Below are 23,126 nucleotides of genomic sequence, written 5' to 3' on the forward strand. Positions count from 1 at the left end.
GGTGCCGGGCCGCGGGCGGGCGGGCGGGCGGGGCTGGCTGGACCTTCGGTACCGGACCGGCTGCGCCCCGCCGGGGGAGGCGGGAAGCCCCGGGGCCTTCCTGCGCCCTCGGTCCTTTCCCTGAGGTGAAAAAAGGGGCCGCGTCTCGGCCCCTCCATGACTCTCGCGCTGTTAGTGAACATCTGGAAGAAACCAGGGGCTCGGAGTGGGGTTATTTGGGCGGAAGTGAAGTTTCAGGGGAGTTTGGAGTCTCAGCCATCCTTGGCCTCTGCAGAAAATTTGTTTTGTTTCTCTCCTTCCCCGTCAAAAGGCACTTTGGCACCTCGCAGAAGACAACTGGGAGGCAGGGCTTTGCCTAACTCAGGGGCTGGAGCTAGGAACTCCAGAGTCGGGCTTGCCTGGGCTTCGCGAGAGGGGATGGAGCCCTTTGGGAAGGCGGCTGTATGGGAAGGGATGTGGGAACACAAACGTGTCTTGAGCTTTTTGCAAGGTACGGAAACAGGAAGCTCTTCTTTGGCAGAAAGAACAATGAAAGACCTATTGAAAGATCTCAGAAAGATTACATGTTCCTGTGTGGAGTTGGGATGGGTTGCTAGTCTCTTCACTGATGGACCCACCTAGGTGGTAGTGCCCGGGCGGGAACAGCAGCCAGGTCTCTACCCTCCCTGTCCCACGCAGATCCGCAGGTTTTCTGGAAGGCCAGGGCATACCAGGTCAGGGCGGCGCTGAGAGGCAGGGGCTGTTTGGCAGAGGGGGTTTGCTCCTCTGGAAATGATGGCCTCCCTGCCCTGCTAACCCTCACCTTCTCCCCTCCTTCCGGGTGCCCCTGGCCTCCACACCTCCGCCGTTGCTCCCTGAGTCAGGCCTGATTTTGGTGCTGTCTCAGATCAATTCCTTTTGTCCGAGCAGCATCTCGACCCAGGGAGCTTGCAGAAAATCAGACGCTGGGGCTTTGGACGCTGCCTGCACCACAGATAGGACCCGGGGCTGGGCTCTGCTATTTTCTCCACTTTTCACCCTCAACAAGGAAGAAAGCTTCCAGTGGACCAGAAGACTTGGGCCCTTCCCCTGGCTGTGCCTGTGCCCTGCTGTGAGGCAGATTCACCTTCTCTTCCTTGCTGTAATTGCTATGTTTGTGAGTCCTTGCTAATTGCCTGCTTGGGGCTCTAGGCTCCCTGCCTCCTCAGTAGAGAGCTTGCTGCTTGGAATTTGTTATTTCAGGGCAGTCCCGTGCTGCCACCCTTCCCTTTCTAGGACTCTCCTGCCCACATGGGGAAAGCAGGGTCTTCCTGGTCGTGTGGCCCAGCCTTCTCTCTGAGCCATCTCACCACCCGGACAAGTGGCCAGGCTGGGGCTCACCTTCCACTCACCCCCAGGATCCCACATTCAGTGGATTTCTCTTGTCACTTGCAAGCCCTGGCTTTAGTTTCCCCCATCCCTGCTCATTTCCTCCTCTGCGAAGCTCATTTGCTCTCTGCACCCTTGGGCTGTCCCTCCCCTCTCTGCCATTTTCCTTCTTGTGGCTTGCTCTTTGTCTTTTCTCCTGCCGAGCTTTATTGCACTAACTTGGTACCTAGTCCTGGGCCAGGCACAGGTGAAGGGACGGCTCTCAGAGACCAGTAAGATGTGGTTGTTTCCTTTAAAGAACATCCAGTCTTGAGAGCGAAGCTAAGAGATGAATGCCAAAGTTAGCTGCGAGGCAGAGTGTCCAGAGGAAATTGGCTGAAGCTCATTTCCGTCTTACAGATTCCTCCCACCCCTGGCCTCACCAGAAATCCCAGTCCCTGGGATCACCTTGTAGTATGTGTTTGCAGCTAGGATCTCCATCCCTGGCTGGGAGGTGTGGCTGCTGCCCCTGGGTTTGCTATCTGGGTCAGCAGAGCCTGGCCCACAGGGTGCTGTTATTTCGGAGTTCCTTGTCCTCAGCTGCATCCATCCCTGCACCCTTGTTCGGTGGTATTTGTATCTGGCTGTCTCCTTCCCAAGGCTGATGGCGTGGCCTCTACCCCACTCCTGCTGTCCCCATCAAGTGTTCTGCATGACCTTCAGAGCCGTGATGCACATTACTGCATCTGGAGATAGTGTGAGCCCTGCCTGGGAGCAAGCAGAGGCACAGATGCCACTTCTTATGGCCATTAACGAGAACCAGGAAGCCTGCCTCCCTGAGGATCTTGATTCCTGTTGAGTATTTGATGGTGACTACTTAACATCCACTGGTTCCTTCTCAGATCACGATTGCCCTAGGTAAGACTCAGCATCCCTTAAGCATCAGAGACCAGGGTTGGAAGATCGGATGTTGTGTGGTCAAAATCAGATGTCTAGGGGCCAGGGTGTACAACTCTGGCTATTCAGAGTCATCTGCTTGTTAACTGGTCAATCATTCAGGCATTCATTCACATAACAATATCTGCTAGGTAACCCACTGACTGAATCTGTGCCAGGTGCTGGGAAATAGCAGTGAGGAAGACCCTAGACTCATAGCCCCCATCCTTGGGACCACACAAGGTAGTGTGGGATACAGGAACTAAATTCTGACTCCTGAGTACTAGCTTCTCGATATGCCCTCGGTGAGCACATAGCATCTCTCTAACACAAGCTGGAAGGGCCAGGTCAGCAAATTGGGACTGCAGGCATCTGTGATGTGGTGGCAGGAGGTAACAGGCAGCCAAGACCCGGGGCCACCTTGTCTAGCCACGTGATCTCAGAGATGTTACCCAGTATCTCTAAGGCTTGGTTTCTGTGGCTATAAAATGGGAATGACATATATATTCCAGGTTTGTTGAAAGGATTAAGTGGGGTACTTTACATGAAAGCCCTTTGTAAGTTGCAGTGTGGTGTTCAAATGATGCAGCTTGAGTTTTCTAGTTGAAAGAGACTTGAGACAAATAAGAAAATTATATAGTATCAGTAGGACGCCTGTCGAGAGGCTGAGAACCCAGGTTGTCAGTGGGGCCTTGACCTCACAGAGGAGCCATCCTGCCCTGCCAAACACAGGGAAATGCCCCAAAGGTTCAAGGAACTACTCGCCAGCAACAGAGGCCTCTTCCTAAGACCTTCTGGTTTTCTTTTTTTTTTTTTTGAGACGGAGTTTCACTCTTGTTGCCCAGGCTGGAGTGCAATGGCGCAATCTCAGCTCACTGCAACCTCTGCCTCCGAGGTTCAAGCAATTCTCCTGCCTCAGCCTCCTGAGTAGCTGGGATTACAGGCATGCACCATCGCGCCCGGCTAATTTTGTATTTTTAGTAGAGATGGGGTTTCTCCATGTTGAGGCTGGTCTCGAACTCCTGACCTCAGGTGATCTGCCTGCCTCAGCCTCCCAAAATGCTGGGATTACAGGCGTGAGCCACCATGCCCGGCCGACCTTCTGGTTTTCATTCCCCTACTTTACCCAGCTTCTAGGAGAAAGATCTTTCTATGAAAAGAAAATGTGTGCCAGCTGCATATCCCTTTCTCCCTCTCATCCCCTGCCCCTCCCACCATAGAAAATTAAACTTTTATTTTGTTTTGTTTTTTAGAGATGGGAGTCTTGCTATGTTGCCCAGGCTGGACTTAAACTCTTGGGCTCAGGCGATTGATCCTCCTTGTCGCAGACTTCTAAGTAGTTGGGGTTACAGGCGTGAGCCACTGTGCCCACATAAAACTTTAGAGAACTGCCTCTTTTGTTCTCTAGAGCATGAACTGGGCAGGTGTGTGTAGTGGGTGAGGGAGAGGGTTGGGAAGGCAGAAAGCAGCAGGAAGCTAAGATTGTCCCGTAGGTGGGGCTTCAGCTGCTGGAGTGGACCGGAAGTCTGCCTTCTCCCGGGGGGCTTTCTGGACCTTTCCCTCTGCCTTGGTCCTGGGAACACCTAGAAATTCCTCGTTTAGGAGTTGGGATAACTGAGAAAGAGGAGAAGATGTGCCTAGCGTGATGGCTGCCTTCACCTGCTCCCAGTGGAAATGGTCAGAGGGTGGATCTGCTCAGAGCCGGCTTGCTGGCCTGATACCACATTGTCACGGGCTGCGGAAGGAGAATCAGTTACAGCTCCCTCCCCCAACCTGGCCCTCGCTCTGCTCACTGGGAACCAGACTACCAGACTGCCTACTGCTGTGGCCAGTGGCCTCTGTCCTTCAGAACACTGTGGTCCTCAACTTCCCTGATGTCTGTTCCTTCTCTGGTCTGTGATTCTGCCCAGGTTGGTGGCTCATGTCTCTCTTGAAAGAGAAGTTGTCTTTGGAAGAGGAAGGGAAATGTGACAGAGCCCCCTGGGAGCCCAGGTGCTGAAGATGATGTTGCTTTTGATATTGTGCAATGATTACTAGAGTGTCTAGAATACTAATCATCATGAATACTAATAATCATTAGCATTTATTGAGCATGGCTTGCTCTTTGTCTTTTTTCCTGCCAAGCTCCATTGAACTAACTTTGTACCTAGTCCTGAGTCAGGCATGGCTGAAGGGAAGTAAGATGTGGTCTCACTGGTCTTTGAGACCAAGTATTACCCCTCTCAGAGATAAGTGTTATTATTATTACCTTTTTTTAGACAGGGTCTTCCTTTGTCACCCAGGCTGGAGTGCAGTCGTGCAATCATGGCTCACAGCCACCTTGACCTCCCGGGCTCAAGCTTCCTCAGTAGCTGGGACTACAGGTGGGCACCAGCACGCCTGACTAATTTTTGTATTTTTTATAGAGGCAGGGTCTTGCTATATTGCCCAAGTTGGTCTTGAACTCCTGGGCTCAAGTAATCTGCCCACCTCAGCCTCCCAAAGTGCTGGAACTACAGGTGTGAGCCACCACACCCAGCCTTATTATTATTATTATTATTATTGTTTTGAGATGGAGTTTCGCTCTTGTTGCCCAGGCTGGAGCGCAGTGGTGTGATCTTGGCTCACCAAAACCTCTGCCTCCTGGGTTTAAGCGATTCTCCTGCCTCAGCCTACCGAGCCGCTGGGATTACAGGCATGTGCCACCATGCCCAACTAATTTTGTATTTTTAGTAGAGATGGGGTTTCTCCATGTTGGTCAGGCTGATCTCAAACTCCTGACCTCAGGTGATCCGCCTGCCTCAGCCTCCCAAAGTGCTGAGATTACAGGTGTGAGCCACCACGCCCCGCCCAGCCTTATTGTTATTACCTTTTTATTGGTGAGAAAAATGGAGCACAGGGAGGCTAAGTAACTTGCCTGAGGTCGCAGAGCAAAATAGTGGTGGAATCTGGATTGGAGCCCAGGTAGTCTGGCCCTGCTGTATCCTATATGGGCTGTGACATGGGAACAGGGCTGTCATGCCACCGGGCTCAGGAGGGGGTGGAATACTAAAGGTTGGGAGTTCATCAGATTTCGGTAAGAAACTGGATTTCTCTTCTCCGGATATTTCTGAGATGCCTGGGACTAAATTACAGAAACCGTTTGGTAGCATGGGAATAGAAACTTCCGGAATTCTCAGAGTGCTTAGCCTGGCCTGCTTGGCAGTGTGAGGAGTGCGTTTGGGGTTTGCTCAGTGCTCGTGGACAGTCGTTGCCCTTTTTGCTTTGTTAAGAATATTTCCAGAAACAGCTCCCTGCTAAATATTCTGTCTCAGATGCTCATATTTTCAGAATTTTCCTATTCTGCCTGGGCTTAGCAATATTTTGGGGTTTTCCCCTGAATCCTGTGATAGTTGGCTAACTGATCAAAATCTTGGATCCTTTGACTCTTTTTGGCCCACGCTGGTGATGCTGACGTGGTGGTGGGGATGATGATGGTGGTGGCGATGGTGAAAGGGTGGAGAAGAATGTGATGACAGTTATTTCTACCTTTCACTAAATATCTGCACTTCAATTCATGACCTCACTTTATCCTCACAACAGCTACGTGGGAAAAAAATGCCCAGTTCACAGATGAGCATGCTGAGGCTGAAAGGGTTTGTGTAAAGGCAGTAAGAAGTAGAGCAAGAATTCAAACTTAGATCTGCGCAGCTTCAAAGCCTGGGAGCTCACCACGATGCCATGTTACAATTGTGTTCCTGAGATGATGGTGACGCTGCGTATCCCCAGCAAACTGCTAGAACACGTTATTCACCAGAGGGCTGTGGGCACATAACAAGGAAGTGGCGATCACCTGGTACCAGTGCTGGTGCGCTACCAACATCCTACACCAACTTGTCTGGTTTCCCCTTTTGATGAGGTTCCTTAGCTGGTGGACCAGGAGCACAGCTGGAGACGTGATTTCAACAGGCTTTACTTAGATGTGGCTTTATGTATTATACATCTGATTAAAAATTATGGTGGAAGTTTTAAAATGAAAACCAATTCACCCACCTATGCCAACAAATCATTTTTCACGCCTCTCTCCCCTCCTTACTGTCTGTGGTTCAATGTATCTAGTTGGTCATTGTGCACACACCACTTGTATCCTGGACAGGGGGTTTTATTGGCCTCCTGTCTGCTGGGCATGGAGCACTGGGTGCTGGAGGATCGAAGGTCTGGTAGGCTTGTGTCTGATTGAAAGGCTGTGACTAAGGGGGAGTCTGTTCTTGAATCCACATCACTTTGGGTGGTGACCTCAGGCTGCTTCTCACCTCTTCCTGGGTTCTGTGTCATTTCTCATTCAGTAACAGCTCACATGAGGATTTGGGGCTTTTGCCTATCAGCTCCATAGATGACACCAGCTGGGAGGGAAAGGCCAGTACCTTGTATGACTTGATCATGAGTCAGAGCAGCTGGACAGCCTGTCTGATAGGCTGCACTGAGCAGAACGCCTCTGTCTGGGTCAGGAGTCAGCGCTTCGCTCACCGAACCACCTCCCTCAACCACGGAGCAGAAACCACGAGACCCAGAGTTCTGAGTTGACAGCGAGCCCAGGAGAGACCAGGCATGCAAGTGTCACTGCCCAAAGTTGAAGTGTGTTTTCTTCCCCCCATGTTTTTATTTGGTTATACCTTTAAAAATTATTATTAAAAGGCTAATAGATACATATTCAAAGAAAACTTGGCCAACTCAGATAAGTAGTAAGAACTTAAAAATGAGGCTGGGCATGGTGGTTCACGCCTGTAATCCCAGCACTTGTAATCTCAGCACTGTAATCAGCACTGTAATCCCACCAGCCAAGGCAGGTGGATCACTTGAGGTCAGGAGTTCAAGACTAGCCTGGCCAACATGATGAAACCCCATCTCCATTAAAAATTCAAAAATTAGCCAGGCATGATGGTGGGCACCTGTAATCCCAGCTACTCGGGAGGCTGAGAGAGGAGAATCACTTGAACCGGGGAGGTAGAGGTTGCAGTGATCTGAGATCATGCCATTGCATTCCTGCCTGCATGACAGAGTGACAGTCTCAAAAAAAAAAAATTTTTTTTTTTAAATAAAAATGACACAAATACCCCTACAGAGACATTTTAACAATTTGGTATTGCCTCTGCATGTTTTCTAAAAAAATTTTTTTCCTCATTACAACATTTAGGAAGCTTTTCTTTTTTGAAGTCACACAGTATAGAAATGTACAGTATAAAATGTGAAACTCCTCTGAAATTCCCTCTCCCAGATTTTAGAACCTCTATAAATAGTTTGGTTTATATTCTCCCACAAGCCTTGTGTGCGTGTTCTGCTGTTTGTGTGCACACCTATTCTCCCCCAAATGGAGTCATCATTAATTCCACTCTGCAGTAAAGACATGAGTCTGGGAGGGAGGTGTTGGGGAGGGATCTCCAAGAATTACTCCAAGGAGATGCCTGAGCTGAGTTTTGAAGGGCAGGAGTGACTATTTTTTTTTTTCTGAGATAGGGTCTTGCTCTGTCGCCCAGGCTGGAGTGCAGCGATCTTGGCTCACTGCAACCTCTGCCTCCTGGGTTCGAGCAATTCTCCTGCCTCAACCTTCCAAGTAGCTGAAATTACAGGTGTGTGCCACCGCGCCCAGCTAATTTTTGTGTTTTTATTAGAGATGGGGGTTTCACCATATGGGCCAGGCTGGTCTTGAACTCCTGGCCTCAAGTGATCTGCCTGCCTTGGGCTCCCAAAGTGCTGGGATTGCAAGCATGAGCCACTGTGCCCAGCCTATTTTTTTCATTTAACATTCTATCGTAGATAGCTTTTCCATGTCATTATCTACTTTTCTTTTTTTTTTTTTTTGCGGTGGAGTGCCCAGGCTGGAGTATAGTGGCACAATCTCAGCTCACTGCAAGCTCCGTTTCCCGGATTCACGCCATTCTTCTGCCTCAGCCTCCCAAGTAGCTGGGACTACAGGCACCCGCCACCACGCCCGGCTAATTTTTTTGTAGTTTTAGTAGAGACGGGGTTTCACTGTGTTAGCCAGGATGGTCTCGATCTCCTGACCTCGTGATCCACCCACCTCAGCCTCCCAAAGTGCTGGGATTACAGGTGTGAGCCACCGCGCCCGGCCTCTACTTTTCGAAAAACTATTTTTGATTGCCTTATAAGCTTTCATCATGGGAACATATCATTCTTTCCTTCTTCTTATTTTAATCGTTTTATTGTTTGGGTGTGTTACTTGAACGCATTATTGGACAATTAATGGAAAAAGAGCAAACAGAATGAGGGAGGTAATTGGCAGGCAGCCTCTGTGGAGGCCACGCTGGTCAGACCTCTTGTGGGTTATGCTGGTGAATTCTGGAAATGGTGTCTTCAAGGGAAGATGACTAAGGGTGAGATTGAGTCAGATGGCCAGGGTTTAGAAAACATTTTGTTTGAATGATCAGAGGAGTTGAGCATGTTTAGCCAGAGGAGGTGCAGACTGAGCGAGCACACGAGCACCGAGGTACAGCTTCCACTGGAGCGTCTCCTGAGCTGGGAACTAGGCTGGTTCTGTTACAGTGCTAATTAGTGCAGAGGTGATGGCGGTGCTGATCACACTTGGTGGAAGGAAGAGCTTCCTAATGCTGGTACTAAGGAAAACACTGTTTCTTCCAAAAGGATGGTCCCGCGAGGATGAGAAGTGGGTGACATGCCCTGTAGAATCTGTTCCAGCTCTGAGAATCCAGTTTTAAGGGTAGATCCAGCAGTTCTCCCCTCGCTTGTATCCTATTCCACCAGGACAGAGTCTGGTTCTAAGAGAGGACACAGACCTCCTGGTGCCCTCCCCTGGGGGCGGGGCCCCCCTATTTGCACAGTTGGTCCTTTCCCCAAAACAGGTGCTCAGATTTGTAGCCGTGGAGGAGTGTTTTAGAACCTAACCAGTTCTAGAGGCTGCAGGCGGGCTTGGGTCTTTCCCGCTAGCTTCTGCAGATCCCTGGGTCCACCAAGGCAGAAACAGACCTGGCACCTCCATGCCATGAAATATGACTCAGCAATGAAAAGGAACAAGCTGATAGATGCAACGACTTGAAGGACCTCCAGGGAATTTTGTGCAGTTAAAAAAAATCCCATACATACCATATTATTTATTTATATAACATAATTTTTTTTTTTTTTTTTGAGAGACGGAGTCTTGCTCTGTCCCAGGCTGGAGTACAGTGGTGTAATCTCGGCTCACTGCAACCTCCACCTTCTGGGTTCAAGCGATTCTCCTGCCTCAGCCTCCCGAGTAGCTGGGATTACAGGCGCCCGCCACCACACCCGGCTAATTTTTGTATTTTTAGTAGAGACAGGGTTTTGCCATGTTGGCCAGGCTGGTCTCGATATCCTGACCTCAGGTGATCCGCCCGCCTTGGCCTTCCAAAGTGCTGGGATTACAGGCGTGAGCCACTGCACCCGGCCTATATAACATAATTTTTGAAATGACAGCATGTTAGTAGTAGAGGATGGATTAGCGATTGTGGAGCTGAAGGGGTCGGGGACAGGAGGGAGGTGGCTGTGGTTACAGAAGCCCATGGGCATCCTCGTGTTGGAGCTGTTCAAAATGTTGACTGTGATGCTAGAGACGGGACTACGCTAGCGATGACATAGATGGAACTTAATACTCATGTGAGAAGCAGTGAAACGGGAGGTCTGAATAAGATCCGCGGATGGTCCTGCTGTTGTGGTATTATGATAGAGGTTTATGAGGTGTGACTGTTGGGAGAAACTGGGCAAGTTGCACAAATATCTCAGTATGATTTCCTACAACTGGATGGAAATCTACAAGTATCTCTGTAAAAATGTCAGTAATAGAAGGCACACTCGCTCATGAAATCAGAATGTGGATTTAATAAAAAGTCAAGAAAATGAATGAAAAAAAGTTATGAGGCGCTGGCTGCACCTCTTGTTTCTTTTGTTGGGTTTTGGGGGATCTGCATGGTTGTCCCGCTGCAGGCAGATGCTTCTGCTGTGAGTCCGGTGACTTGGGGCAGGAGGAAGGTGGGGCAGCTGGGCCGGGAAGTAGGTCTTTGGCACATAAGGAGAGGGCTGGTGCAAACTTGGTGGAATTGGAGAGGCAGAGATGGAATTCTCTGGCTAGAATTGGCAAAAGAGGTTATGTCCTGGTGTGTGTATTTTGAGGGCGACACACTGAACTGAGGACCAGGAGAGATCCAGCAAAGTCCAACCTTAAATGGGGCCTGAGGACAGTGGGTGGCCAGGCCAGGTCTGAGCCCAGAGAGCCTGGGGGACTGTCAGCAGAGCCCTGAGATGTGGACTGAGTATTTTCTCCCCTTCTTGGTGGAGGGCACATGGCAACTGGTGGGTTATTCCAGCCTTCCCTGGGGAGGCTGCCTAAGTCTGGCTGTGAGAAGAGAAGACCTTCCATCAATCCATCGGTTAATCAATCAAGTGCTAACTCTGGGCAAGGTCGAGGGTGGAAGGGGAGGGAGCGAGGCAGTAGGAAAAGGAAACCGGGGCACTGTGACCAGCCAGGACTTCCTGGTCCACCCAGCATGGTGCAGGCTGGGGAAGAGGTGAGGCTCCAGGGAGAAAGTACCATGGCTTGTTGTGGTCCTGGGAGGATTCTTGGTGAGACTCAGCTTTGGCCTGTGTGCTCGAGGGCAGGCAGGGTTCGGTAGGCGGTAGGGGAGCCCAGCCATTCTGAGCAGGCAGATGCGTCTGCCTAGGAACCTCTTGGTTCCTAACAGGCTTGGGGACCCTCCTGGCTAGAGCCAAGGTGAGAGTTGGGGGAGCCAGTGCCCTTGGACCAATGTGGAAGGAGTGACAACCCATATACAGGGATGGGCACAGCAGGGGACCATCTCTTGGGCCCATTTGCAGTGTTCCTTTTTTTTTTAAATCAACACTGTATTTATTGATTTAGACTACTTTATTGAGGTATGATTGATATACAAAAAGCTGTACCTCTTTGTGATGTTAGAGACAGCGGCCTGTGCTAGCAATGACATAGAATGGAATTTAATATTCACATAAGTAGCAGTGAAACGGGAAGTCTGAATAAGATCCGCAGATGATACCACTGTTGTGCTTATCACGAATGACAGCAAGATAGTGTCAATTAAGAGCTGTTTCAAGCTACTGACGTCCTGCTCTTTTCTCGTTTTGTTTTTTATTTCTTTTGTTTCTATTTAATGTGTACAACCTGATGAGTGTGGACGTGCGGAAACACCAGTGACAACATCACCATAAGTTAGGCTGCAAAATATCCATCACCTTTCAAAGTTTCCTCCTGCCCCCTTTATCTATTATTCTACTTATTTATAATGGTTATTATTATTTTGTGATAAGAACACTTATTACAAGATCTCTTATTGAATGTATGGACCACCTTTTGTGTATCCATTCATTGGCTAAGGAACGCTTAGGTTGTTCCCACATCTTGGCCTCTGTGAACGGTGCTGCAGTGAGCATCAGATGCAGCTGTCTCTTCAGATCCTGGTTTCAGTTCCTTCCTTTGGATAAATACTCAGACGCGGGCTTGCTGGATCTGCAGAGCATGATCTCTCTGGGCTTCAGTTCGCTTTTCTGCAATATTAGGGGGGTCTCGTGGGTGGTGCAAGGTCAAGGATAATCAGGTCCCTGCACGTTTGTGTCTTTCCACAAGGTCAGCCTTTTATTGATGCAATTTCAGTCATAAAAACCACTAGCCACATGGAGTTCCCAAAGACACAATTCTCCTTAGTACTTCCTGTTCGCTCAGGAGTCAGAGCCTCGGGCACACAGGCTCAAGACACTCCACAAGTCAGTCAACGTTGCAGGCCATACTTAATCATATAATCAATATATAAATGTCTAGATTAAACATCCCACATCAAAGTAACATTTACCATCAAGAGAAAGGGTTAGGAAAAAGGGTTAATGAACCAGTCCAGGGAGAGCTATGAAGACAAAAAGACCCTCCTGCTCTGACCTGGGCAGTCCGTCGGTTTCATGGGGAAGAGTTTCTGATGTCAGCAGAGCCTTCGCTGGCAGACGCTAGGTGCTTATCACGAGTGACAGCAAGATGGTGTCAGTTAAGAGCCATTTCAAGCTGCTGACGTCCTGCTCTTTTCTCTTGTTTTGTTTTTTGTTTCTTTTGTTTGCCTTTTTTTTTTTGAGACAGGATCTTGCTCTGTTGCCCAAGCTGGAGTGCAGTGGCGTGATCACAGCTCATTGCAGCCTTGACATCCCAGGCTGAAGTGATCCTCCCGCCTCAGCCTGCTGAGTAGCTATGCCACCATGCTAAGCGAATTTTTTTTTTTTTTTTTTTTGAGATGGAGTCTTGCTCTGTCACCCAGGCTGGAGTGCAGTGGCCGGATCTCAGCTCACTGCAAGCTCCTCCTCTCGGGTTCACGCCCTTCTCCTGCCTCAGCCTCCCGAGTAGCTGGGACTACAGGCACCCGCCACTTCGCCCGGCTAGTTTTTTGTATTTTTTAGTAGAGACGGGGTTTCACCGTATTAGCCAGGATGGTCTCGATCTCCTGACCTCATGATCCGCCTGTCTCGGCCTCCCAAAGTGCTGGGATTACAGGCTTGAGCCACCGCGCCCGGCCAGCTAAGCGAATTTTTAAAAAATTTTTTGTAGAGATGGGGTCTCACTGCATTGCCCAGGCTTGTCTCAAACTCCTGGGCTCAAGCAATCCTCCCACCTCAGCCTCCCAAAGTGCTGGGATTCCAGGGATGAGCCACTGCGCCTGGCTCTCCTCTTTTTTTTTCTTTTTGAGACGGAGTCTCGCTCTGTCGCCCAGGCTGGAGTGCAGTGGGGTGATCTCCGCTCACTGCAAGCTCCACCTCCCGGGTCCACACCATTCTGCTGCCTCAGCCTCCCGAGTAGCTGGGACTCCAGGCGCCCACCACCACACCCGGCTAATTTTTTGTATATTTAGTAGAGATCAGGTTTCACCGTGTTAGCCAGGATAGTCTTGATCTCCTGACCTCGTGATCCACCTGCCTCGGCCTCCCAAAGTGTTGGGATTACAGGCGTGAGCCACCACGCACGGCCGCAGCTGTCCTCTTTTTATGGCCACAGAGTCTTCTACTGAGGACGGACAGTGGAGGAGCAAGCTTGTGTATGTCCTTGTCTGGTTGGATGCTGTGTTTATTTATTTGCAAAACATCTTGTCCCTGTTGACAAAGTGAAACATAAGATGACGTCTTTTTCTAAGATGGAGTTACTTATGTCAAGGGTGCTCTGTACAAGCCTCACGCATCTGCAGTGGGACCCTGTAGGAGGGCAAAGAACCAGCTTCAGTGAGGGCTGCCTGACCCGAGTCTCTCCTCTCCTTTCTGGGAGCTGGTGCAGGGGAGGGTTGGTGTAACCCGGTGAGTGGTCAGGACGGAGAGCCCTGAGCCGCTGAGGCAAATACTTTTCTCTGTGCCTCAGTTTTCCCCTCTTAAAAGTGGGTTAATAACCACTTATGGCCTTCCAAATAGAACATAATTAGCTAATTCCTGCTAATGACTGAGGCCTACCTACTGTCTCCCTTTAATTTTAATGTCTCCACCCACTGTTCACCCATCTGCCAAAAGCCAGGCAGCGCCATTCCTCCCTCTGGTCTGGTGGAACAGCTGGAGTTCCCATTCAAACTTCAAAACAAAATGAAAGGCTGGGTGCGGTGGCTCACGCCTGTAATCCCGGCACTTTGGGAGGTCGAGGTGAGCAGATCACCTGAGGTCAGGAGTTCAAGACCAGCTTGGCCAAATGGTGAAATCCTGTCTCTACTAAAAATACAAAAATACAAAAATTAGCCAGGCGTGGTGGCAGGCACCTGTAATCCCAGCTACTCGGGAGGCTGAGGCAGGAGAATTGCTTGAACCTGGGAGGCGGAGGTGAGCTAAGATGGTGCCACTGCACTCCAGACTGGGCGACAGAGCAAAACTCTGTCTCAAAACAAACAAACAAAACAAAAACAAACAAAAAACATAACAAACAAAAAACAAAACAAAAAACAAACAGACACCCCCCCAACAAAAGAATGAAAGACCTTAACAGCGCAAGTCTACTGGGCCTTAGTGGGGAGCAACCTGGCAGGCCTTTCCAGGAGCCCAGGAGCCCATCCTTGGCTGGTCCACATCTGCCTGCCCTTGTCACTCTGCCCTGAGCCATGGTTCCAGCAGAGCTCCACTGCCGTCTGCTTCCTTGCAGCCCTTCTGTCCACTCTCTCTGGGAGAGAGAATAAGGCCAGCCAGGGTGTCCCTATCCACTTGCACCCATGGGTGGTTTACCCCACAAGGCCAGAGAGTGCTGGCCAGCTTGCAGCATGCTCTGGGCCTCAGCTTACACATCAAGCTTCTAGTAGTTTCCAAAAACTTTTTTTAAAACAATGAAAACCTTGTTTCAAATACTTTTTTTGCACAGCCTGAAAATAATGAAACAGTTAGCTTGAAGCAGGAGCAGGACACAAAGGGCCTCTGGATCATTCCTTAGGACAAGTTAGGGATCCAAAACCACGGACAGACCCACAGCGGCAGGCGGAGGGAGTCTGCCCATGGCTGCAGCCCCAGGAGCTGCTCTTCCGCCTCTGAGGGCTCCCAAGGGATTGTCCCTCCCTCCTCCCTGGGGCCCACGGCCTGGAGAAGGAGGTAGTGGCCATAGCAAATACACTCATTATTTTTGGACGTCTTTGTGCCACGTAGGTGTTTTCAATATCACGTCTAATTCTTACAGCAGCTCGGCTTCATTTTCAGATGAAAAAAGGGTTAAAGGAGGATAATTTTTCAAAAACCCAGAGAGCTGAAAGTGTGGCAGAGCTGAATTTTGAACCCAAATCTATCTGACTCCAAATCCAGTGTTGCTCTCCTGGGCCCTCTTCTGCTTCTCCTGGAGGTGGGGTGTGTGGGTGTGGGGTGGGGGTGTGGGTGGCAGCCCACACCCTTGACACAAATAACTCCATCTTAGAAAAAGACTCCATCTTACATTTCATAGGGCACTTTGCCAACAAGGACAAGGTGTTTTGCTTGATAAATTTAAAGACTGCATCCAAACAGACAAGCATACTCTTCCACTGTCAGTCCTCACCAGAGGACTCTGTGGTCATAAAAAGAGCAGGACTTTGGCAGTTCACCCTCTGCTGTCACTGGTGATAAGCACCCAACGTCCACTGCCAAAGGCTCTGCCCACGTTACAGACTCTTCCCTGAGAGACTGATGAAACAGCTAACCTAGCCAAGCCCAGATTTCTTTTTGTCTTTGTGGCTCTCCCCGGACTGGTTCATTAACCCTTTTTCCTATCCCCTTTCTCTTGATACGTTTTTCAAGTTTGCCATAAATGTTACCTTATGGGTTCCTGATAATTACGGGTCTAGTGTATCTTGCATGACTCTGCATGCCGAGAGAGCATTCATGTAGGAGGACTGCAGATTAGGTGGTGCTCCTAACAGAAGTGTTCTCTGCATTTCATTTACGGCTGGAATTTCAAGCGGAATGGCAAATTCATTATATCTGTCACATACCGTCCCTAAGATCGCTGATTTTCTTGGATTCCTTTGTCCCTGTGTTAGATTTTTTTCACGTCTGTCTCCAGATTTTGTTGGGTCTGAGTATGGGTGGACAGATCTCCAGGCTGGTGTGATCCAGTCCCAGAGGGCTAGAACACATCTTGGCTGATTTTTTTTTTTTTTTGATATGGAATCTCACTCTTTCTTTTCTTTTCTTTCTCTCTCTCTCTTTATTTATTTTTTGTTTGTTTTTGAGATGGAGTTTTGTTCTTGTTGCCCAGATTGGAGTGCAATGGTGCAATCTCGGCTCATCGCAACCTCCGCCTCCTGGGTTCAAGTGATTCTCCTACCTCAGCCTCCTGAGTAACTGGGATTACAGGCATGTGCCACCACGCCTGGCTAATTTTTTGTATTTTTAGTAAAGACGGGATTTCTCCATGTTGGTCAGACTGGTCTCAAACTCCTGACCTCAGGTGATCTGCCCGCCTCAGCCTCCTAAAGTGCTGGTGGGATTACAAGCATGAGCCACCACGCCTGGCCTGGAGTCACTCTTTCTTGCCCAGGCTCGATTGCAGTGGCGCGATCTCGGCTCACTGCAACTTCCACCCCCTGGGTTCAAGCGATTCTCCTGCCTCAGCCTCCTGAGTACCTGGGACTACAGGCGTGTGCCACCACATCCAGCTAATTTTGTATTTTTAGTAGAGATGGGGTTTCACCATGTTGGCCAGGCTGGTTTCAAACTCCTCACTCCACCTGCCTCAGTCTCCCAAAGTACTGAAATTACAGGCGTGAGCCGCCACACCCAGCCTTGGCTGATTTGTTGATGGTTCTAATGGTTTATGGTTTGGTAGTTTTGTAATAGCTCATGACAGTTTCCTGCTTGTGTAGGGATGTGATGCGTTTCTGTGCTCCATAGTGCCATGGTGTCTGCTCCATTCTCCCACAGGTGGAGGGGCCAGTCTGCATCTGTGCTCTGTCTTTGGCAAAGATCTATTCTTAGTTTTGGTAACTCTGCTGTGGTGTATTCTCTGTTCTCACTGGTGTCCTGAGGACTGTGATTCTTATAGTATCTTTGGTAACTATTTTTCTGGTTATTATACATCTTGCTGTATATACCCACCCCAAAGCTCATTGTAATCTCCTAAGTTCTCTGCAGGGGGCTCCTTTGGTCCCAGGGGTTCCTCCCTAAAAGTTACCTCTGACGGGGATTTACTTTCCCTTAAAATTCTTTGAGCTGGCTCTTTGCCTGTCTAGCAATCTGTCAGATACTTTGCATTAAAAGTGTAGGGAGTTTTTCTTTTGGGGCTTAACTTTTTTTTTTTTTTTTTTTTGAGATGGAGTCTTACTCTGTCACCCAGGCTGGAGTGCAGTGGCATGATCTCGGTTCACTGCAACCTCTGCCTCCTGGGTTCTAGTGATTCTCCTACTTCAGCCTCCCAAGTAGCTGGGACTACAGGCCCGTCCCACCACGCCTGGCTAATTTTTTTGTATTTTTAGTAGGGATGGGATTTCACTGTGTTAGCCAAGATGGTCTTGATCTCCTGACCTCGTGATCCGCCTGCCTCGGCCTCCCAGAGTGCTGGGATTACAGGCATGAGCCACCGCACCTGGCCGGTCTTAACATTTTTAGGGTCCTCAAGTCTGACTGTACATCCTCAGGGGGTCATACAGGGAGTCGTTCTGACTTCCAACTCTATTTGGGCAATGGTTCCATTTCCTACCTTAGCCAACTGTATGAGTGGGGGTTATGCAACAACTGGCTTCCTCTTCTTTTAGCCGAGTTAAAATTTGTTTTTAGGCCGAGCGCAGTAGCTCACGCCTGTAATCCCAGCACTTTGGGAGGCTGAGGCGGGCAGATCACCAGGACAAGAGATCGAGACCATCCTGGCAAACGTGGTGAAACCCTGTCTCTACTAAAAATACAAAAATTAGCCGGGCGTGGTGGCAGGCACCTGTAATCCCAGCTACTCGGGAGGCTGAGGCAGGAGAATCGCTTGAATCCGGGAGGTGGAGGTTGCAGTGAGCCGGGATGGCACCACTGCACTCCACCCTGGGCGACAAGAGCGAAACTCTGTCTCAAAAAATATAAAAATAAAAAAAAAATTGTTTTGTCAATCGCCATCTCCTAAGTTGAGACCACACTTGCTATGAGCCTTTCTGGCTCCACCAGCTTCCTCGCCTGGCAACAGCCGAGACCTTGTCAGCTCTTGGAGCTGCAGGACCTGGGTAAAGAACCCCATCACCTGAGGTTTTCCTCAGGGAGCCAGACTTTCACGGTGAAGTGAGATGATGTCTCTTTTTCAAGAGGGTGGCAGTTTGTTTTTTCAAATGGCTTGATTGCTAATTTCAGTTTTAGTGGAGGCTTTGGCCTTAGAATCAACTATGCCATCTATGCCCAGTAAGCTGACTGTGCCAATTCTCATGAGTGGTACGAGGTCACAGACAACCAGGTCCGTGCACCTTTGTGTCCTTCCACAAGGTCAGACTTATTGATGCGACTTCAATCACACAAGCCACGGCCGCATGGAGTTCCCAAAGAGACAGTTCTCCTTAGTACTTCCCATTCACTCCGCAGTCAGAGCCTCAGGCACACAGGCTCAAACCACTCCAGTCAACATTGCAAACTATACATAATAATATTCTTAACCAATATATAGAAGTACAGATTAAACATTCCACATCAAAGTAACATTTAACATCAAGAGAAAGGGGATAGGAAAAAGGGTTAACAAACCAGTCCAGGGAGAGCCACGAAGATAAAAGAATCTCCTGGTGTGAGCCGGGTCATTTGTTGATCTTGCAGGGAAGAGTTTCTGATGTTGGCAGAGGCTTCATTGGCAGATTCTGGGTGCTTATCACGAGTGACAGCAAAACGGTGTCAGTGAAGATGGCATCTTGAGCTGCCAAAGTCCTGCTCTTTTTATGGCCACAGGGTCCTCTGGAACGACAGTGAAGGAGTGTGCTTGTGTATTCCCTTGTCTGGTTGGATGTAGTCTTTATTTATTAAGCAAACGTCTTGTTCCTATTGGCAAAGTGCCCTGTGAAATGTAAGATTAAGTCTTTTTCTAAGATGGCGTTACTTATGTCAAGGGTGCTCTGGACAAGGCTCCTGGTCCCTTGGCTGCATGGGGAGGGCCCTGGGCAGTGCTGGGAGTGGAGATGGGACTTGACACCTGTAGGAGTTGGCTGCTCGCTGGCAGAGAACCTGGGTTTTTGTGTTGACAATGTCCTCACAGCCGGGTGAGTCAGGCCCTGGGGGACTTTCCTTCAGGCTGTAACCAGGTGTGGAGACTCGTGGTTTACTTCCTTCAGTGGGAGTTCTTGGCTGTGGGTCAGCTTTGTGTTCCCCGATGGGCTGGGGTTACAGATCTACAGATATTTCTGGATCTTCCTTGGGGCCCTGCAGCCCCACCTGTTTTCCAGCAGCTCCTTCTAGTGAGGCAGCTGAGGGCGGTGACGGGCCAAAGGGAAAGGTGGGTGGGCTGGGGTTTTGGGGTGTCTACTACCAGCTGGCTGGGCCTGCAGCTGGCCCTGTGCTCTCCCAGGAGGAGCTGGAGTGTGTATTTCTGGGAAAAGTGATAGCCTCAGGGACTTCTGGGACTCTGCTTATAACCAATTGTGGGAGGGTCCCCAGGGTGTGGAAGCAAAGTTCAACCTGGCACAGCAGCTTCCCTGCATCCCGGGTGGTTGCCCAAAATAGACCAGCTGAGACTAAGTCAGCTCCTCCTGCTGGTGACGGGAAGGGGTGAGCCTCCAGGAAATGGTGGGTGGAGTTTCTCCAACTTTCAGGTTCCCAAGAATGACCTGGGGCACTTGATAAAAACTTCCAAATCCCAGGCCCTGCTCCTGACGCCTGACATCAGCATCTCCAGGGAGAGGGGTTTGGGAATCTGGATGTGGAACAAACACTGCATTTGTTTCAGTTGATTTTATTGTTCTTTTTCACGACCAGACAAGTCCAGGAAATGCTGGGGGTTGCAATCAGTGGGCACCGTAGGCTTTTGCAGGTTTCATGAAAATTGGCTTCTAGAGAGATCGATTGTCCCTAGTTGGGGAGTGGGTGGGAGGATTCCAGTGTGGGGTTTCTTTTCCTTTCTCATTTGCCCCTGGGTCATCCCCAGATAAGCACTCAAGTGTCCTCTCTTATGAGGTCCTGTGCTGGGCCCTGGACTGCCATGGTGGCAGGTGGGGTGAAGTCCCGCCCTCAGGAGCCTGCTGACTGCCTGCTCTGTGCACAGCTCCCGGAGCTTCCTGGTGGCTGCTGATTTAACTAGGGAGGGCCTGTGTATGTGGGGTCCCTCCTAGCTGGAGACAGGTCCCTTTTATAATCAGCAGCCTGATGAATAGGCCTTCCTGCAGCATCCCTCTGGTGTCTGTCTCAGCTCAGCATTGCCCAGGTGACAAACACAGAGTTCGTTCTTGGCAGTCGTTCCCTGCTGTCCTCTGAGGTGGGCTTGAGTCGTGCTGGGTATCCAGGGAATCTGGCTAGGATCCAGCACAACCTTGTAGCCAGTCCAGCAGGGAGCGCCCATGAGGTTGTGCTGGCTCCATCTTTCCCTTGCAAAGGAAGGCAGCTTCGACCTGCCACAGAATGCTTTCTTCCCCGGGGAGCCCCTGCAGGTGCTCGGGCTCTGCTCTCCTTTCTCGCTTGAACAATTACAGGGATAGTTTATGGTTCTCATGACCCTGGTGGGGGTGATGATGTCATGGGATTGAAATCCATCCCGCCTGGTGGGTGGGTACACTGAGTCACTGAGTGTGTCAGTCAAGAGCCTTGGCCACAAGTCAGTGGCACTTGGCAGCAGCACACAAATCCAGCCACCCCTGTCCTTGCCTCAGGTCTGAGCAGCACAGCTGTGTCCCTAGCCAGTGGCATCGCCCCTGCCCCTTGACCTTGATCTTCAGCCTCAGAAACAGGTTACCATTGTCATGCGATTGCCCTTCACGGTCCCTCCCCGGGATTCCAAGGGACCTCTTCAGGTTTCCAGGTTCAGCCCCTTCCTTCCCAGCAGATCACACCCAACCTTAGCCACGTGAGGAACGATCTTTAGAAAGGGTCTGGCCCGAAGCTTCATTTTTCCCTATTTGCTTTGGTTGGAATCTTGTGTGGCTTTGTGGGCAGTTGGTAGTATTTTTGTTGATAAGTGTAGGGGCCCTTCCCCATCGCTTCTCTCTAAGGAGAACCATGCTCTGAGCTACCCATGGCAAATTCTGGCTTTGGACTTGTTGGTCCCCAGAGCCAGTGGGGTCGTGGGCCCTGGAGAGTTTGCACTCAGCGACAGGTCTGAGTGTGTTTGAGGAACCAGGAGAGCGTTCCTCTCAGAGGGAGGATTCTCGGGTTGACTCACACAGTTTTGTTAGCTCAGCATTTAGCTTTCAGCCCTGGTGAGTTTCTCTGACTTAATGAGAGTAGGCTGGCCGCAAGAATCTTTCCTATATTATCAAATAAAATAGGTCTCTTTTACTGGCCTCTAGAAATCAGTCTTTTTTTCTTTTCATTTTGGAGAGCCTGGCCTTAGGGAGGATATGCATCAGTTGCTCTAGTGTGCTTCAGACAACGAGATAAGATGAAATAGGGTGTGCTCCAGGACTCCTCCACTCCCCCTTCCTGGGTTTCTGGATCTGACCCCTCTCTCCCTGAGGAAAGTTGGGTGGGATGGCTATGGTTGGATCTTGTGCCTGCTGGATGGGATGGTGGTCTGATCTCCTGTCTGCTGGGTGGGATGGTGGTCTGATCCGCCTCTGCTGGGTGGGATGGTGGTCTGATCCGCCTCTGCTGGGTGGGATGGTGGTCTGATCCGTCCCTGCTGGGTGGGATGGTGGTCTGATCCGTCCCTGCTGGGTGGGATGGTGGTCTGATCTACTGTCTGCTGGGTGGGATGGTGGTCTGATCTCGTGTCTGCTGGGTGGGATGGTGGTCTGATCTCGTGTCTGCTGGGTGGGATGGTGGTCTGATCTCGTGTCTGCTGGGTGGGTTGGTGGTCTGATCTCGTGTCTGCTGGGTGGGATGGTGGTCTGATCTACTGTCTGCTGGGTGGGATGGTGGTCTGATCCGTCCCTGCTGGGTGGGATGGTGGTCTGATCTCGTGTCTGCTGAGTGGGATGGTGGTCTGATCTCGTGTCTGCTGGGTGGGATGGTGGTCTGATCTCGTGTCTGCTGGGTGGGATGGTGGTCTGATCTCGTGTCTGCTGGGTGGGATGGTGGTCTGATCTCGTGTCTGCTGGGTGGGATGGTGGTCTGATCTCGTGTCTGCTGGGTGGGATGGTGGTCTGATCTCGTGTCTGCTGGGTGGGATGGTGGTCTGATCTCGTGTCTGCTGGGTGGGATGGTGGTCTGATCTCGTGTCTGCTGGGTGGGATGGTGGTCTGATCTCGTGTCTGCTGGGTGGGTTGGTGGTCTGATCTCGTGTCTGCTGGGTGGGATGGTGGTCTGATCTCGTGTCTGCTGGGTGGGATGGTGGTCTGATCTCGTGTCTGCTGGGTGGGATGGTGGTCTGATCTCCTGTCTGCTGGGTGGGTTAGTGGTCTGATCTCACCCCTGTGGGTGGGATGGTGGTGGTCCCTGTTAGATCCTGACCCTTTAGGGTCTGTACCCTGCTTGTCCCGAGCCCTTATCCCCAACCTCCCGCCAGGGAGTTATTCCTCGCTCCCTTGTCTGAGTGGCCTGGAGCTGAGCTGCTGTGTTTCTGGGCCGTCTGGCCAGGATCTAACTAAAGTGGGCCAGCAGGAAGAGGCTGTGATAGTTACGTGGCCTCTATCTGCGTTTATGGTAAGCAGACACCTGGCTTCATAGCACTGTTTTTTGTGTGCACCTGCAAATATGTTTGCTTTTAAGAAAGAGAGACAAGAGAAGTGAAAGCAGGCACAGGCACAGGATCTCGCCCGTTGGCTGTGGCCCCATAGGGAGGTGTTATATCTACAGTTGTCTAAGTGTCTAAGTGGATGGGAGCTCCCTGAGACCTCCTCCTTCCTCCTCCAGCACCCAGGAGTTAAAAGAGCTTTGCTGCTTCACCAACTTTATTAGCTCTGTGACCTTGGAGGAACAGGCCACTCCCTCTCTTTCAGCCTCAGTGTTCTTATCAATAAAACGATGGGATTATGCAACAGTATCTCTGTTACACCTGAAAATGGAGCCAAGAGCTAAGGTTATAAAAGGAAGCAGCCCAGTTACTGATTAGACAGCACTTTTGGGCTGAGTGGCGCCACAGAGCTCACACTGCAGGGAGGACGGAGGACCCACCATTGAGCTAGCGCCACTGCTGGCAGCCTCGCTCCATGGCAGAGCCTGGGGAGACCCCTGAGTCAATGCCCTCAGCCACCTTCCCCCTTCTCATGGTTCCCTGAATCCTTGCTCCCTGAATTCTGGAACCTAACCACACTGGGAGGCAGTAAACCAGGACCAGATTCTGGATCTGCCACCAAGTGCTGGGTGACCTTGCAAAATTA

General features: G+C 50.4%; 1 protein-coding gene across 2 annotated transcripts in view; it reads left to right on the plus strand.

The window, feature by feature from the left end:
* Positions 1-23,126, plus strand: part of ST14 (ST14 transmembrane serine protease matriptase) — a 52,381-nt gene that overhangs the window by 470 nt on the left and 28,785 nt on the right. The gene's annotated exons all lie outside the window — the stretch shown is intronic.

Source organism: Macaca fascicularis, chromosome 14 (assembly GCF_037993035.2).
Source record: "Macaca fascicularis isolate 582-1 chromosome 14, T2T-MFA8v1.1".
Taxonomy (NCBI): Eukaryota; Metazoa; Chordata; class Mammalia; order Primates; family Cercopithecidae; genus Macaca; species Macaca fascicularis.